This window comes from Pinus tabuliformis, chromosome 4_2, assembly GCF_031772625.1.
Source record: "Pinus tabuliformis cultivar Carrire ecotype Pingquan chromosome 4_2, CPIR1, whole genome shotgun sequence".
NCBI lineage: Eukaryota > Viridiplantae > Streptophyta > Pinopsida > Pinales > Pinaceae > Pinus > Pinus tabuliformis.
In genome coordinates, this window is record NC_142304.1 from 547,324,880 (window position 1) to 547,343,304 (window position 18,425).

The 18,425-nt window shown below is 32.5% G+C and overlaps 1 pseudogene; it reads right to left on the reverse strand.

The window, feature by feature from the left end:
• Nucleotides 1-16,896: 16,896 nt before the first annotated feature.
• Nucleotides 16,897-17,268, reverse strand: LOC149170450 (antifungal protein ginkbilobin-like protein pseudogene; annotated as a pseudogene).
• Between the last annotated feature and the right edge of the window lie 1,157 nt (nucleotides 17,269-18,425).

Sequence of the window (18,425 nt, forward strand, 5' to 3'; positions counted from 1 at the left end):
TTTAATATATGGTACAATAACAATGGTTGGTATATGTGTTCCTTGGCACAAAGGTTTATACATATGTATGATTGGTATCGATGTGACACAGTATATTAATCTTTGCAATATGTATGGTCTCTGGGTGTATCCTCTATGGTATGGTCCCGACTCTACTTTACGATGTGTATGGTATACTATCTCACGAATCTCTACGATATGTATGCAAAATAGTCTTGAATATGAGTAATATATCTCTATATATATTTCCTATGCATTAAGTCTCGGCACTATGGCTTATCCTTCTACACAACAATGCATGGTATATTTCTCTCGGTTGAGTTTCAACTCAAAATTGTATGGATGTCTCGGGTAGGGAGGTCAAGATATTATATCTCTATACAAGTATAAATCGAGTTTAAAATCACTCTGAACAATGGATCTTAAGCTCGTGGAGTTGAAACTCTATAGTCTCCATATATATAAAATTTTATTCTCTCAAGCTTGAAACAATGAGTTAAGGAAGTCAACATACAAGTGGTCTTAATCAAGATGTATACATGTGCTTAATGAAATTGAAACTGTAATCCAAAACTTTGTGAAAATTTAAGTAAGGTCATTGGCATATCAAGGAACTGAGCCTCTTCGCATTAGAGATAAATACCACACCCTTATTCACAGTCCTGAACAATACCTTCTGATTAAGTAAAAAACTGCTTATTCCTTAAAATGACATTAACATATATACACATCTTGAATTAGTCATGTGTGTTGAAGCTGACCTGTGCAATAGTTAATATTTTTTTTATTGATTAAGGGTCTACATTAAAAACCTTATCCTAGGGTATAGAAATTGGTGAAAGTTTGATCTCATTAGAAGGAAGGAAAGCTTCAGTTAGTGGTGAGGTCACAACTATATCAATTCTCGGTAGTGTTGTTTGTTTGCAATCATTGTGAAACTGACACCTAGAAGAAAAACGAGGATTAAATTGTTGCTCTCAATTTTATGAGGGTTGTATTGGTAAAGACAGAAGAAAAGGTTCATTGACCTTGAAAATATAGTAGAGGCACTTAGCAAGATGACAATCATCTATTCCTAGATATGTGCAAGAGAAAGGATAGTAGTGAACTATACTTAGAGTACAAAAATATATAATTAAGCACAGTAAAATAAATCCATAATTGATGAAATATATGGTATCCAAAAATTAAAGGCCACTGCAAGAATAGGTTGTAGAAGATCAAGATTTCATTTGATAAAGGTATCACAACTTATCTAGTTGAATTAAGGATTCGTTGCAGGACCTTGGAGAGATGATCTCCAATGCAAATATAACAACAATTATCTTCAATAGTCTTCCTCAAGAATGGAGCTCATTTATGCAATGAAAGAGACCTTCGGTTTTGATGATCTATGGTCTCAATGCATCTTGTTTGAAGGTCGAAGAGGAAAATGATCCTCTACGAAAAACTTAGGCATATGCAACACGGATGAGCACATTAGGCAAAGCAAAGTTTGGAAGGTATCAACATCTGAGGAAGAAAGACAATGCAAGGTGCTTCAAATATAACAAGCTGGGACACTACAAAAGAAATTTTTGAAAGCTAGCGAAAGAGCCTAATTCAAGGAAAGATACAAAGTGGAAGGATGGAGCCCATACAAATAAAGAGATCAAAGAAACTGAGAGGAAGAATATACTAAGGATGTATTCTTATAATTATTCCCTATCATATTGATACTCTATTTTTTTAGAGTAGGGCATATAGTTGCATTGGTAGAATGCATTGCATCATGGCTCATGAGATATGATACTTTGAACATTTTATTGTAGTTCTGGTATATGTACTTCGTAGCCATCTAGCTGACATTGATGTTATGTCTCAAGATGAACAATATTGTATAATTATCATGTATATGTGATGTCATGGGATGATTTATTCTAGGAAGAATTACCTTGATGGTATCACCATTGATATCTATTCTATATGTGTTGGGGTAGGTCTCTAAGGAGCGCACTAGTTGAGTTGCAAAATTATGAGATGATGCACATGAATATATGACTAGTCAAGGCATGATATTGATGACACTGCTAAATTATTTGATGATGATGAAATTCCATGACACTGACATGATACTCTGATAAGTGCTACACTATCTTGCTATATCGGGAATTTGTGACAATCATGATTCCATTGAGTTACTGCCTTAGCACTTGGTATGAAGGATATTTTGTACCTCATGATGACAGATGTGATAAAATGTTTCATATGGTTTAGTTATAGTATAATAGATCAATTTCCCGATGTTCCAAGCCTTCTCATCAATTCACCCCTAGGTCAACAAAACTTCTACAAAATACTTTCTTGTATCTTGGAATAACTTTGGTGAACATATTAGTAGGATTATTGGTTGTATGATTCTTCTGTGTAAATACTTTTCCTCCAATACATGTCAAATCCAATGGTACCTAGGTTCAATATGCTTGGTATTTATATGATACATTGTGTTTTTCACCAACATAATCATGCCTTGACTGTCCCAATAGAATAGATACTTGTATTATTTTATTACTAGCTCTCTTAGGAATCGTTGCATCCACAAAATCACTTTTTCAGATTCCACTAAAACTATGCATTGTACCTCTTGTGTCAAGATATTTAATGTCATCTAAAGATTAAAATACCCAAGACAATATTGCACCTACAAATGTATACAAATAACTAGTGGTGGAATTTTTTATGTCCACATCTCCAGGCATATATACATCTATGAAATACTCAATGACAATTCATTATTATCAAAATATAAACAATAACGACTAGTACCCTTAAGATACCTTAGTTTCCACTTTATCACTTGCAAATGTTGTTTCCCTTGATGAGAAAGGAGCTAACTCACAAATCCTACTAAATGTTCAAGGTCCAATTGTGTACATACCATAACATACATCTAGGTGTAAAGTTCCAAAACATAAGGAATCTTACTTATTTCCTCCTTTTGTTTGTCGTCAACAAGGAAGGTTTTCTTTACATGTAACTATTCACATTCGTGATCTAAAGTAGCAATAAGACCAAAATTGTTCTTATCGATGAAATTTTACCAATAGGTTAAAATATTTTAGTAAAGTAAATACCTTCATTATGGGTAAATCCCTTCACCACCAACCTTTCTTTGTGTGTTTTATTCTTTGCTTCACCATAACTTTTAATCCTATATACCCCTTTTTTATAGGATTTTTCTTCCTTTTTGAAGCTTTACTAAGTCCCAAGTTTTATTTTCCAACAAGTAGTCCATTTTTTCCTCCACTGCTTTCTTCCACTGTTTACTGGTTTCACCTTTACAACCCTCCTAAAAATAATCTAGTTCACCTTCATTAGTTAACAAAATATAATGTGAAAGAGGATATCTTTGTGAGGGCTTATGAGAACTAATAGATCCACAAGCTAACTATTGGTGGTGATTTTTCTAGTTGGACCTCTTGTAAGGGCTATGAAAAAGTTTCTTCTTCTTACTATCCATCATTTTCCACTTCTTTTCCATCATGTTCGTAAATTGACCGCTAATTACTTATAAAGGTGGGATTCTTTTTTGTAAACTTGCCAGCAATTTTGAACCCCATATCACCCGTAGACCTTTTAAACATTTGTAGCCCATTAAATATGACATCCTTGCTTCTAAAAAGACGTGTTTAACCAAATACCATAGAAAAAAGAAAAACTCAACATCCACATGTCCCAAAAAATACATGCAATGAATTTATCATCAAACTTCACTATATTCCCTTTGGGATTATACCTAGTCACTTCACATCAAAAAAAAATCAAGTGAGAATATTTTACCTTCTTACTAGTCCAAAGTTCTTTAGGAATGCATGGCCACTATTTAGGCTTGTAGTAAGTGGATGATTTATTACATAATGGTATTCACTTAGTGATTCTATGCAAAATTGTTTTTCAAATTGTTTGACTTTTTAGCCAGTTTAATTTTTGTGTGTTAATTTGCTGTGCATATGGTTATATGGATTTGTGATTCTTCTTCATGTGGTATTAGAGGAAGTGATTAATTCTAGGATATGACTAATTGTGCAAATAATTCTGGGATCAGAGGCACAAAACTTGCATATCGTATGTGCGATTGATTTTTCGAATTTATCATATTCCAGTGCTATGATAATTCATATACTTCAAGGAAATCACTTCAAAGTGTTCTAGAAATGAAGCTACGTTTAATATGAATCTCACGAAATCACTTAAAGGCTATCAGCCCATGTTGGCTAACTATTCTGATCAAATTTTTCGGCAAATAGCTCAAGAAATTCTCTGTCAGCGTTTGCAAAGAGACTAATAGTTCTCCTAGCAGAAGGACTACTAGGATCGTGACAAAGGATTCTGTAAATCGAATTAAGTGCACCAAATATGAGGTTGTTGCAGATCAATGGAGGGGCTCGAGGCCTTCAATTTGAGCCTTTAATTGATTATTATCATTGGAAATTTTCCAATTGTTTTTTTCTAAAGAGGAGGTTGAAGCTGATGGCACTCAATTGCAGCTGGATTTGATTGCCCCTAGAGCCACTGTGATAACATCTATCCCACGAGGCTTCAATTCAACTCTCAGAGTGTCGGATAAAGAATGAAGAGCTTCTTTGGAAGCGGCGTAGGCACCAGCCCAAGGTCCAGGAGTTAAACTCATGACACTTCCAATATACGCTATTTTTCCCTTTGCCCAAGATATCATGTGAGGTGCCACCTCTTTTATAACATGCATTAAACCATATACATTGGTCTCAAAAGTCAACTGGAGGAGAGCCAAGGGTAGCTCGGCAAGAGGCCGAACATAGTGCACGCCAGCGTTATTGATGAGGATGTCTACGTGCCCACTAATAATCACGTAAATATGTTGGGTGGAGACCACGAGCTACTAATATTGTGATGAGGTATGTCCAATGTTTGTTTCAATGTGCGGTATGTACCTGTTGCAAAAGAGTAGTCAATATTGGAGGAACAATGTGTTAAATGACTGCATTAAAATCAACTCTAGATAATTTATCAGTGGATGCATCAATTCCATTAGAAATTGTTGCATCAACGTCATCTGAGGCCATTTTATCAATGTCATAGGAGTTGGTTTGTGTATTTGTTTAAGATGATTGTGTAGCATTTTCGAAGTAGTCATGGCATACTTTAACAACAGAATGTATTCCAAACTCTGGCAACAGAATTTTCATTAATAAATGCTCAAAAAAAAGTCCTACCACAGGAACGAAAATGGTGTCAACGCCTGAATTAATTGAAAATACACTTGCATACATCACAACGTGAAGCCTCTTGAAATGGTGGAGGCTCTTTCATCGTGTCCTACAAAATTTTCTTTTCTCAAGATTTGTTTCAGCAAAATTATATTTTGTGAGATCAATTTTAAGTTTCTCCTTTCTGTTGATTGATAACAATGTATATAATAAATAGAATCCATGGATTCTATGCCAAAGTCGATTCCTTGCCAATTGATAGCAGCGTTTAACTAGATTTCACAATCCAAGTAATACAACCACATATCAGTTCCCTTGTTCCTCCGAGTTGGAAGTCACTTAGTGAAGTAGCGTTGCTGTAACAGGATCTGCAGGGCATGTGAGGCTATAGAGAATTAAATGAAAACTTGATTTGAAAGGTATTCTTTTGCTTCAACGTCTATTTCAATTCTGATTTTAATGCATGCCCTTCTTCAATTATTCATGCTCCTGCCTCCCTCATGCAAAGAAAATCTCCAAAGTCAAACTTTTCCCAACACTCTTCCATCCATTTTTTAATGGAGTATATTTCCTACCTATGGAATTATTTTTAGTGGCACATTTTTTTTTTAAGTTTAAGGAAAGAAGTATTTTCAGGGTATATGAAAGTGCTTTAACAATATTTGAAGCAAATTGGAGTGATAAGCGTTTTGTAAATTTGGAGAGATAAGTGAAGTTTTTTGAGTGAAAGTTATTATCGTAATTCAAAATATTTTACTTTGAGAGCAATTGAGTCATTACAGCCAATTTTCGAAGACAATTTGCAAGTGTGATATTCTCATTGAGAAGTTTCCACGACAAAGTTGTGACATTGAAGATTGATGTACTTCAATAATTAATAAAATCATAATTTTTGTGGTGCTTGTGTCCTAGATCCACCTGGAATTGAAAAAGGGGATCTTAGGTACACCGTGTGTAATGAATGCATGTGCATGACTTCTGTTCAAATTATCTCTTTATTATGCTTAAACAAAACAACTACATGCACATAAGAAAGTTTATATATACAAGTCATCGATCAAGCTCCTGAAATCAAAGCTCCCATAATCAATTATGCTCATCAGCACAAAGTGTCACATCATCAACTTGATATGATGATCTTCTAAGCAAGCACATTTCATATCATGTAATAAAAGCAACAAAGTTAAAGACACTACAAAATCAAGCATTTCAAGCCATGACGACATCAACATCATCAACAATTTTTGTATCACTTGCAGATAAACATTTTTTAACTGAATTGTACTGGTGCATTTTCAGTTGTCACCAACACCCTCATTTGATTTGTTACAATGCATACATTAAGTCAAGTTAGTTGTCACTTGAACATTTATCTTGGGTGCATTTTCGACATTTTTCGACACCCTTTCCTTTTTTACAAATCATCACATTCAGTGAGTAAATTCAAGAAATCACAAGTGTTAGTAATCAATACAGCAAGTTCAAGTGAGCATCAAATCAATCCAGTGTTTAAAGCGAGTGTGTCATTCAAACAACAAAGCAAGTGAGCATGTCATTCAAACAATCGATCAAGCGAGCATGTCAAGTAACCAAATAAAGTACAATAGTTCAATGCACAACAAGTGAGCCTATGTAAAGTTCATTAAAGCATTCACAATGTTTCATTCAAGCAAAGTGATCGTCATCAAGTGAGCATACAATCAGCAGTTCAAGCAAGTATTTAAAAGCATCAGCAATCAACAACCAGTGCAAGCGAGTGTGTCATTTCAGTGTTTGACTCAAGTGAGCAATTTTTTTCAAGCACGAATTATATGACAAGCGAGCCTGACTTCAAAGTGAGCATGACAACATGGCGACACACATTCCTTTGTCCCAAATTATTAAGAATTTAATGTTATCATCAACCAGTGACATGGTGCACATCAGTAAAACCACTCTTGCTGACATTCAAGCACATATTCAACATGCACATGAAACGATTTAGTTCCTTCAACTAGAGTTACAACTACAGAGAAATGAGTCGCAAGAGAAGCTTGTTGCTTCGGAGTCTTTGACCAATCCAAAGACAACTAATCATTCAACTTCATTCATCCAACCAGCTTCAAGTGTTGAAGTTGTTCCATTTCAACTTTCTTCCAAACCCATCATTAAGCCATGGGAAGAGATTCAAAGTAATCGAAATCAATGTGGCTTAGGATATGTCAAAGATAACGACAACTTACATATCCCTGATTATTCAAATCCCATTTAGTTCGTTAGTGCCAAATTACTTGAACAAATCACCTCAGCAAGTTCTCAGCAACTTGCAAACCGACATCAATGCACACAAACTGAAGTTGCAGACAAGCATAAATGCACACAAACTCAAGTTGCTGACAAACTAGAATTTTCTCATTGTCAAAGAAACGGTCATCTGGAAAATCAATGTTTTGATCTCCATCCTTGTAGCCATTGTGGAAAGTAAAATCATACATCAGATAAATGCTACAACCAATGACAGTCAACTAGATTGAAGATAAATTATTCATGGATTGATCCATAGAAATGGTCATCCATAGCCAAAAAATTGTCCAAGTTTTACAATTGAATTCACTCACACATATTGCAACCAACAATCAAATGAAGATGGTACTCTCATGCAGTTAAATGGGGGAGTACACCAGTGAAATACTCCTCCAACTATAGGGGGGGAGTTCAGATATATTTTGGAGAATATTGCCTCTCCTTTCAGCTGAAAAAGGGGGGAAAATGTCAATGAAATTGAAAAGTGGTTGTCAGACTGAAAGTCTCGACAACATCAGCAAAGCAGCCAATGGGCATCTCCATCAGCCAGTGGGAGATCATCATCAGCAAATATGCCATTGGGTGTTCATCAATTTTTGTCAGTGGACATCGGATGTTGTTTTCAAGCAAAGGATAGTTGGATCCTTTTGTGGCTTGGCACATGATGGAGTTGTAAAGCAACTTTCAGAGATGAATCAGTCATGTAATTGACTCATGGTCTCTTCATATTGTAGTTTCTTCAACATCTAGCTTTGGCGGTTTTTCAGAAAAATGTTTTTTGAGGATCAATTTGAGAACTTGGAAGATGGTTCCTTGCTCATTTTGGATTTATCATTGAGGGGGGGGAATTTTAGCCTCACTCTGCTAAAAATCAATAATAAATCGAATTATTAAATTAAATAAATAAAATCACGAGAATTCCTCAAACTAAGGAGTCTAGTTTTGATGAGAGATTTTCTCCAACTAGCTCTCGTAAATTAGTGTGTAAGTTGAGAAATTATCTCAACCAAGTGAGTCTAAAATAGACTCACTATCTTAAGTCCACTTACTCATGTATTTAAATGTATTATTAAATTTTTTTGAAGAATGTGAATTACATGAGCATGACAGACCACATGATGGCTCTTTGACTTTTCTGCCAGTTTAATTTTGTGTGTTAATTTGTTGTGCATATGGTTATATGCCTTTGTGATTCTTCTTCAGAGTGTGTGTGTGTGTGTGTGTGTCTATATATATATATATATATATATATATATGACTTACATGGTGAGATGTCTAAGTGTCAAGGATCCAATCAATGTTGCTTCTAGAATTATATAAGCATTCTACTCCTACTTAAAAAGTAAATAAAACATTCCTTTCTAAAACTATAGTAACAATATCACTTTCATTTGTGTTGCTTGTTTTTTTATTTGCGTTGGTTGGTTTTTGCTCCTCCTCCTCTCTCTTTTAGACTTGAGATTCTCTTTACACATGCCCTATTTTTCCACTATAAAAGAAATTAATTTTTCCTCTCCTTCTTTTGTTCTACCTATTGATCTTGAAAACCCATGTTAATTGCGTTCAATTTTCCTTACATAATTAGCTAAGTCTAGAGCCTCTCCTCACTAATTTTCCACAATTGATTGGCATTGAAGCTCCTCACTTATTAATCTAATCCTAACTTCATCAAACTTCAAGGACTCTATAGATGTTGAAGTGCTCATAGCTACTATTGAGTTCTCCCAACTATTTGGGATGGAGCACATGAGTAGGATGGCTCTAATTTCATCATTCATAACAATTTTTTTTTTTGGAGTAAAACTAATTGGTAATTATATTAAATCCATCTAAATTCTCTTAAACTGAAGTATCATCCTTCATCTTGAGGTTATAGAGCTTCTTCATTAAGTAAAATTTGTTTGATGACACATTTTCCCATACACATCATGTGTCTTTTACCAAATACCTTATGATGTCTTCTCACCAGATGCATTGAAGTAGATATTCTTTACTCGACATTTCCGTATTATAACAATGGATTTCCTACCTAACTTATTCCAATATTCATATGCCGTCAATGAGGATTTCTTTTCTACTCCCTCAATTGGAAAATACTTATCCTTCAAAATCATTATATCATCCATCTTTGATTTCCGTAGGATGAACTGGCCCCATTAATCTTCTCCATGTCACTTAGCACCATTGTATCCATGTTCAACATGACCCAACTCAAGAAATAACCTAGTGCTACTCAATTAATCCCCATACATATGAGAAGATGGGAATTCCTAGTGATGTAGTACCCCTCTATCTTTAGGTCTCAGCTACTAATCAAGGTAGAAGTAAGGGAGTTGACGGGTGTAGCCTAAATGTTTCCTTCACCACCACTTGTAGTAATGGATATTTTTGGAGGTATAACTCCTTTAATTGCCTCTAATTCTATCCCACCACAAGCAACCAACAACTTGGTGCTTTAATACTAGTTATTAGGGGGAACAAGGAGATCACCCTATTCCTTTATTCCTTGACCTCAAACCCATATATTAGCACATCAACTAACGAGGGACATTTCAATCCATGGTACCTAGAGATAAGGGATCACAATTTTACAATATTTAGAGATAGAGTGATAGGGTATTAATAGCATAGAAAGAAACAAATTTTGTATATTCAATCCAATTCCTTTTCCTATTTCTCGTATACATTATTTTTTTTTACATATATAGTGGTGTGGTCATATTCTGGGAGGATGAGGCATCTATAGCCTTACAAGGAAATATCCATACAATTCCACATAGAACATTTCCATAAAATTCTAGGCATTTAATGAACAAGAAAAATATCTTGTTGTACAATGATTTTTTTTTTTTATGGTAAATGCATGAGTATTCAGCAACTGAGGATTATAACTCCCTTTGCAAGTTCTAAAGACATGAATTTTGTCTCATAATTAACCATGTTAGATGTTTATGTGTTCCTCTTTATGCCTATTAACATGCATTATAAATATTTTTATATGAACCTTCAACCCTCTTTTGTTTTTTATTATCTTCCTACCAAAACATGGATGACTACCACAATAGTATTAGATCAAGAATTAATACAATATATTTTAATTTAACTTCTTATTTAAGATGTGATTGAATAATTTCGTCACGATGTCCTTCATGTCTAGCATTATGATATAATGGATAAGTTTATCAAAAGTGTAAGAACATCATGACCATACTTGACTTCTCCAATAATGGTTTTAGAGAAACATATGTTGAATCCAAAACCTTAAAAACTTGGATGAATATTGACATCTCAATCTGGAGGAAAGGTCAATAATGTGATGGATCTTTAAGTGGCTCAGAGTCCCACCTCACCATAATTGACCTATAGATAGTGAAAAATTCTAGCCACAATGAATATGTTTTATAATATTTCATTAAGGTGGGAAAACCTTGATGAATAATGGGTATCAAACAATATTTGTATCAAGCCATTGGATGGTTATTTGTGTTTTTGAGGTTATTTATTTATTTTTTATCGAAACCATTCATTTATCTTCAATAAGGATTTACATTAAAATGCATGGAAAATTTTCTAAAATTAATAACTATCAAGGAACATCTTGACTTTGGATAGATCACATCAAAGAAATACATGCTAGGACCATCCCTATATGACGCAATGAAATATTAAAAAATGTTATATTTTTTTGAAAAATATGCCCACTAGTTTTTTGGATACTCAATACCATATTATGATACATTTGGTTGAAAATATTCAATTAGTTGGGGTGGAAAATTGTAGATGGAATTTTTTCCTAGAGAGATACATGAAAACACTTAAGGAATTTTAAAGACAACAAAGACATCTTGCAGTGTGCATGGTTGAAAAATAATTTTCTAATGAATAATTTTTGTTTTTAGTTTGAGTTATTGAAATAAATATAGAAGCTCCATTAATGTTTGATGGTGATTACATTAAAAAATCATTAAAATGGGAGAAACATGAAAAATTAGAGAAAAATAGACTCAAAGAGGAAATATATTGACTTGGCATATATCCATAACTATAACTCTACCTTTTAACAAATAGTCATTTTCTTTGTGAGTAATATTAAGTGTTTGGTGACATATTAGCTACAACGGGTCACATTAATCTGTTGAATAATTAACCTTTTCTTTGTGGTTCTGCATGATTTGAATTTTACCAACAACCTTTTCTTTTCCTTTTTTTTTGGTACATACCAACTAATCACCACAACTTTATTTCACGCACCATAAGAACTTTTTCACCATAGAAAAATTTACCATAAAAAACTTTAATATTTAATCCCTTATGTTTCCTTAAACCATGCACACATTAGTCTTCATAAACAAACAAAAAGAAGGCTATCACACACGTCTTTACAAATTTAGGCTATCAAAAATTTAGGCAAAGCACCTTTCTTCCTGTAAAGAAGCTATCACACACGACAGTTTTTTTGGTTCTTTATTTAGAACACAAAAATCCACACACTAAGGGTTCTCACTTCAAAAAAATGATGCGAAACAGAGAACTACATATTAGATTACTAATTTTATTGCATGCATCGAGTGATGGCAGGTGCTAGCTCATGGCTGTTTACGGATCATTGGCTTGAATAAGGAAACATATGTTGTGCCTCCTCTAATATTCAATCAGAAATGCTTCAGTTACGTCTGAAAATTATATCTAGATCTAAAGCCTATGGACTTCAGATCTAATGGTTCACTGGATACCAAACTCGTCTCGGTGGGGTCCTTCATGTACAAAAATACTCTGCAGCACTTGGCGAGTTTTCTTCTCCAAATCCGTGGCTATGATCTCGGATTAATCTCTTCAACTAGATACAATGAGTAGAGATGAAGGTAACCAAAATGATCGTGATGAATGACTTTATGCCACCTAGAACAATAAAACAAACAGATCTACAAATCCATACAAAGACTTCACACAACATAATCTCATACCCTAATTTATTTACAGAGGAATAAAATTTAAGGATCTCTCATCTTCCTGTCTCTCCCTTGAGGGAGTCAAGCTAGAACATGGTCTGAGACCATGTCAGAAATATGAAAGAGAGTGAGAGATCAATTAAGCACAACACCAAACACAATATTTTATTGATCTTACAGACATTACATATATAGGAATACATGATCTCTCTAGATTTGAGAATGATGGATCTAGATTACTAAAAATAGCTAGTATATGTATTGACCTAGGAACTCACACAATACAACTAAAGACAAGTTGGAAGTCATGAAAGAATTACTTCCAACATATAGATTATTTGAACTTCTTTAGCAACATCGATTTCAATTATTTATGAAACTAGATTCTTTCTGTTTTGATTCCAACCATCGTCATCTACCCATCCTTGCCTAGAGATCTTGAGGGTTTCAATCACATGCTCCATTCATTCTTGTTGATGCTGAAATGGGATTTGGGATGCTAGGAGGTATTGGCATGTTAACTTCCTAGATTTGAACTTTCGTTGTGATTCCAAATGGTCATTGTTGGTCTGCTCAAATAACTTTTTTGAATGGAGATCACTAGTTTTTTTCCTTAATGGTATATGTCACTCACCTATTTTTATTTATATATACAACTTCTATGATATGCCCCACCCTTGTAAATCTTTCTAGTTTGATCAACCGACTAATTTTAATTTGGTTTCAAAAGATTTCATCTACTTTGTCTTTTTACCTTTTTGTTTAAATTTATTTACAGATTCTATGCTCTGCTTCTTTTCAACTTTGTGTAGTTTTATTTAGAGATTTGATCTATTCCTCCCTTCGAGCCTTGACTTGATGATTCAACCTTCCTGTATAATGGAAACCATAAGATTGAAAGATGAAAAATTTGTATGTTTTGTGGTGATGGAGGAAAGAAACATTATGCTTCAGATTGCTGCTATTGCAAACCCTATTAGGGTTCTTCCTTAAACAAATAAAATCTCCACCCTATTCTAGGTACTTGGTAGTTTCCTCTCCCTATTTTCTTTAAATTAAATCTAAGTATCTCTTGTTTCCTCTTAAATTTTCTCTCATTATAATTGGTGTTGTTAGGTTAGTTTTTCTTAAATATATCTCCTATCGACATCATTTTTAAAAATTAGTTGAACTCACCCATTTTGGGGTTTTTACTTCCTGGATTGATTTCCTTTGTTTGAAATGTATGAACATAAGAATTTATTTTGTGTTTAAAATGTATCTATAAAGCTAGGTTTTTCAGTTTCTAGAGATAATTTTTTTGGAAATAAGGGAATTGTCTTCCAATGCTTTAATGCTGTATGGTAATACTCATTTTAAAATTTTATTGTAATCTTTGTATACTTGGTGGAATGAAACTTGCATGGATCGAATCCTCCTTCAGATTATAAGAAATATAGAGAATGTAGTTTCTAATATGGCTGGAGTGTGGTTTATTGATTTTTCCCTATTAAGCTTGCCAATTTTTTTCCCAAGCTTAAGTTGTGGTCCAATCCTTCCCATGCCCTCTTAATATTGCAAACTTAGACCCGTTCCTCTATTTCTCTATTACTAATAACGATTTATGATATATGTTTTGTAGATCATCTTTCACTTTTTCTAGGATTTGCAGCTTTTAAATTCTACATAGGTCTTTATTGTTTTGAATTTCAATTTGTGATAGGAAACACATATTCATAAACACGGGTTATTAAACATGTAATTAATGGATTACAAATGTGTTAGTAATAATTAATATTAAATTATGTTGATTGATTGGCCTCATTTATAAAAGTTGATTGACATAAAAATGATGGAAAATGATGTCTTCAACATATATCAACCACATTTACTAATGTGGATGTGTTAGTATATAATTTTAACATGGTATCATATATCATTGTGTATAGATGCATCTCCAATCTGGTATGCTAGATATGTATAAGATAATATAATGTCTCCAATCCAGTATGGTAGAAATGTGTAACATAATGTAATGTATGTAATGTTGTGTAAAAATTCTAACTTGGTTAAAATAAAATAAAATTAAAATTAAAATAAATAATTATTTTTATTATTGTTATTTTTATTATTATTATTATTTTTATTAATTTTTCTTGGGTGGCTAAGGGTTAAGATGAATATACACTCATTCTTAATCCAAAAATGCTCTAGAAGTTCACTTTTCATGTTCAAATAACTTTGCAACACCCATAATGTGGTGATAATATCTCTAGTCTCCAAAAAAATTCATTATTCATTTTAAATTAACAAAATATCTAATACTAACCATGATATGAGATTTGTATATAAACATAAAACGAAATCAAATGACTTTCCACCTAACCTAATTAGGTGGATAATATGTGTTGTGTAAAAAAATAATTATTGATTTTAAATTAAGAAAATTATATTATACTACCCATTGTATGAGATTTATATATAAATAAGTAACTCAATACGAAAGTCATACTTTGATGGATTTTACAATATTGTAGTAGCTCCATGGAAATAGAAATATTGGCAACAAGAAGGAGAAGGAAAAAATAAAACTAAAAATAACCATACACAAAACTAAATTATATTTAACCCCTCTCTATGAAGTTTGAGTTAGGGATTAACTAAATCCCACTCAAATCAACTTGTCTACACCTCAAAGTCATGCAGCTTAGATGAGACCTAATTTGATAACAAGAAAACAAAAGTAGTCAAGTGATGCAAATGGAATAAACCAGCATAGATCCATCTTAAGTACATATCTAACACGAGCGAGAAGGATCAAATTTGATCCATCTTAAGTACAAATCTTACATGAGACTAGAAGGATACAATTTTTTCATCATTTAAATTATATTTTTGAATACTTAATCACCATCTATCCAAGGCCCCATGGACATTATTAATGTATTTTTAAGTTTATATCAATATTATAAAATATTTTATTGATAACCCACATTGAATAATTTTTATATACAACATTCAAATATTTTGTTTTAACAATTATTTTCTACATATAGATATATATGAAGTTGATATTGATATAAATTAGTTAACATAAAACTTCAAATAGTTTATTTAAATCTCTAGTTGAAATATTTTTTAAAAATATAAGATTTAAACATACATTCTTTTTACTTCTAATTACTTTACAACATATTCATTTTTTTGTTATTATAGCCCACATGATTTTTCTATTTAGAACATAATTGTTACCTTTTATTTTTATTTTAAAGGGTATAAGATTTAAACATGCATTCTTTTTACTTCTAATTACTTGACAACACATTCATTTTTTATTATTATAACCCACACTATTTTTCTATTTAAAACATAATTCTTACCTTTTATTTTTATTTTAAAGGGGCACAAACTCACAGACATATTTACACATGCCCCTCATACTGGGTTGTAAAACCAACATAGATCCATCTTAAATACAAATCTAACATGAGCCCATAGGGATCCAATTTCTTCATATGCAAATCAATTTTTACACATGTCCCTCATACTCGGTTATAGAACCAGCATAGATCCATCTTAAACACACACCCCTCAAATTGGGTTGTAGAACCATCATAGATCCATCTTAAATACGGATCTAACATGACCCGAGAGGGATCCAACTTATTCATATGCAAATCAATTTTTTCAGGTGTAATTTTTTTTATCAACCAACGTTATTTAAATATTTTGTAAAGTTAATTATTTATTTTTATTTTTTTAAATTTTTATTTAGAACATAATTTTTATTTTTGATTTTTATTTTAAACGGGCAAAGAGACATACTTACACATGCCCATCATACTGGGTTGTAGAATGAACCTCTCCATAAATTTGCTTCTTTATGAAGAAAATATTACTACTTGGAACATGACAAAAGTTAAAAAACAAAAAAAAAAAAAAATCATTAATTTATTTATTATAAAAAAAATAACTTAAACATAACCCAAAAAACAAAGGAGGTGAAATCTTGATTTGTGTTATTTAAACTAATTTTTTGGATTCAGCACTCTTGAAAACCCCTTGTGCATTTTGATTGCACAGGATTACCCATCAAGCTTGTGATTTCAATAAATTTCTGCAAGATTTTAGAGAAATTTGACCAGAAAAACTCACTGTAAAAACTTCCAAAAAATCACAATAAAAACAACTCCAAAAACAAACCTTAAAAACAAGAAAATAATATTCTATTTAATCCAAATTCTATGAAAAATATCCATAACAATTTGATGCTAATGACGTTTATTCAACTCTATCTCAATCTTACACGGGGAAACTACAGTAAACACAGAACTTCGGAATTATAACAATATAGACTATTCATGAAAGAGGAGGTAGATACCATGATACCAGCACAATATCAAGCACCCAAGCAATATCCCTGTAGAGATGAGAGATTCCTTAGGGTATTAGGGTTGATACTAAAAGCTGTACTGCTCGTAGTGAATGTCGCATTGGTTAACGTATACAAACTTAGCACCGATCGCATCATGGCAAACGCTCAAGATGTTGCTCCAGGCGTTATCAAGGCAGTTGGTGCAATCAGACTGAGACAAGCTTGGATCGCACTGTGATTGCCCGTAGGCAGTGCCCCCGTTGTCTGCATCACACGATGTCTCGTACATGGAGGGGACAGTGTTTTGTACCAGATCTCCCAAAAGGCATTGCAGACTCTCCCAGAAAAGACTTCCAGTTGGGATTGTCTGGGTGTTACAGAACCACACTTCGTTCCCAGTCTGGGCGCCCACCACTGCGATCAGTAAAGTTGCAACCAATGCCCTCATCGCCGCCATGGCTGCCTCAAATGAAATAATATCACCTCTAACAATAATCTCTTCAAATGCCGATCAATCAAACTGTTATTGTGCTCCTTATCACTCTGTTGAGGACGCCCTCCCTCTCCACTGTTTTATAGTCCTTGCAGGACATGGTGGCGTGGATACCATAACCTCTCTCAGGTCAACCATGATGGCGGTTTCACTCTTATTCACATTCAAATTAACTAAAATACTGACTGCTAATATAATCAAAATATAAAAATTAATTAAATTATAAATTATTATAAATTTATTATTACCTATAAAATTACTATATATTATTATTTATTCATTATTACCTATAAAATTAATATATATTATTATTAATTTATTATTACCTAAGCATGGTGGCGTGGATACCATAACCTCTCTAGGTCCACGATGATGGTGGTGTCACTCTTATTCAAATTCAAATTAAGTAAAATACTTACTACTAATAAAATCGAAGTATAAAAATTAATTAAATTATAAATTATTATTAATTTATTATTACCTATAAAATTAACATATATAATTAACATATATGTGCACGATAAGAAACTTTTCATATGGCTTAAATAAAATAAAATAAAAATAATGAAAGCTCATTAAAATTACAATTTATTTTACATTTCTATTATTTTATTATTAATATAATAGAATTGATATATGTTAAACATTTATATATTTAAAAGGTTACAAAACAATATTTTTAATCATATAGATTTGTTTTCATCTTACTATTGAGATATTTTGTTTATATAGATATTTTGTTACAATATTGTGGGTCAATATCTCGTTCATCTATACCATATGCTCAAAAGTCATAATTCACTTCATATGACATGACAATTTTCTTAATTAAATATTTTAATTAAACACAAAAAATAGGATAACTATTTTGTAGATAAATATAAACTTTTTGTGCCTATGGGGATTTGGATTGATGGTGAACGGGTATACTGTTAAGACACTCCTTGCGATAGGTCACTGGTTCAAATCTAGGTGCTTAGGTACTACTATATAGAAAAAAAATATAAACTTTTGATTTGTGTATAAATATTCTAGAAATCTATATCATTTAGTTAATGATTATTAATAAATAAATTAAAATTATGGAAGCTCTATTCCAAACTTCAATTGAATTGAAAGAC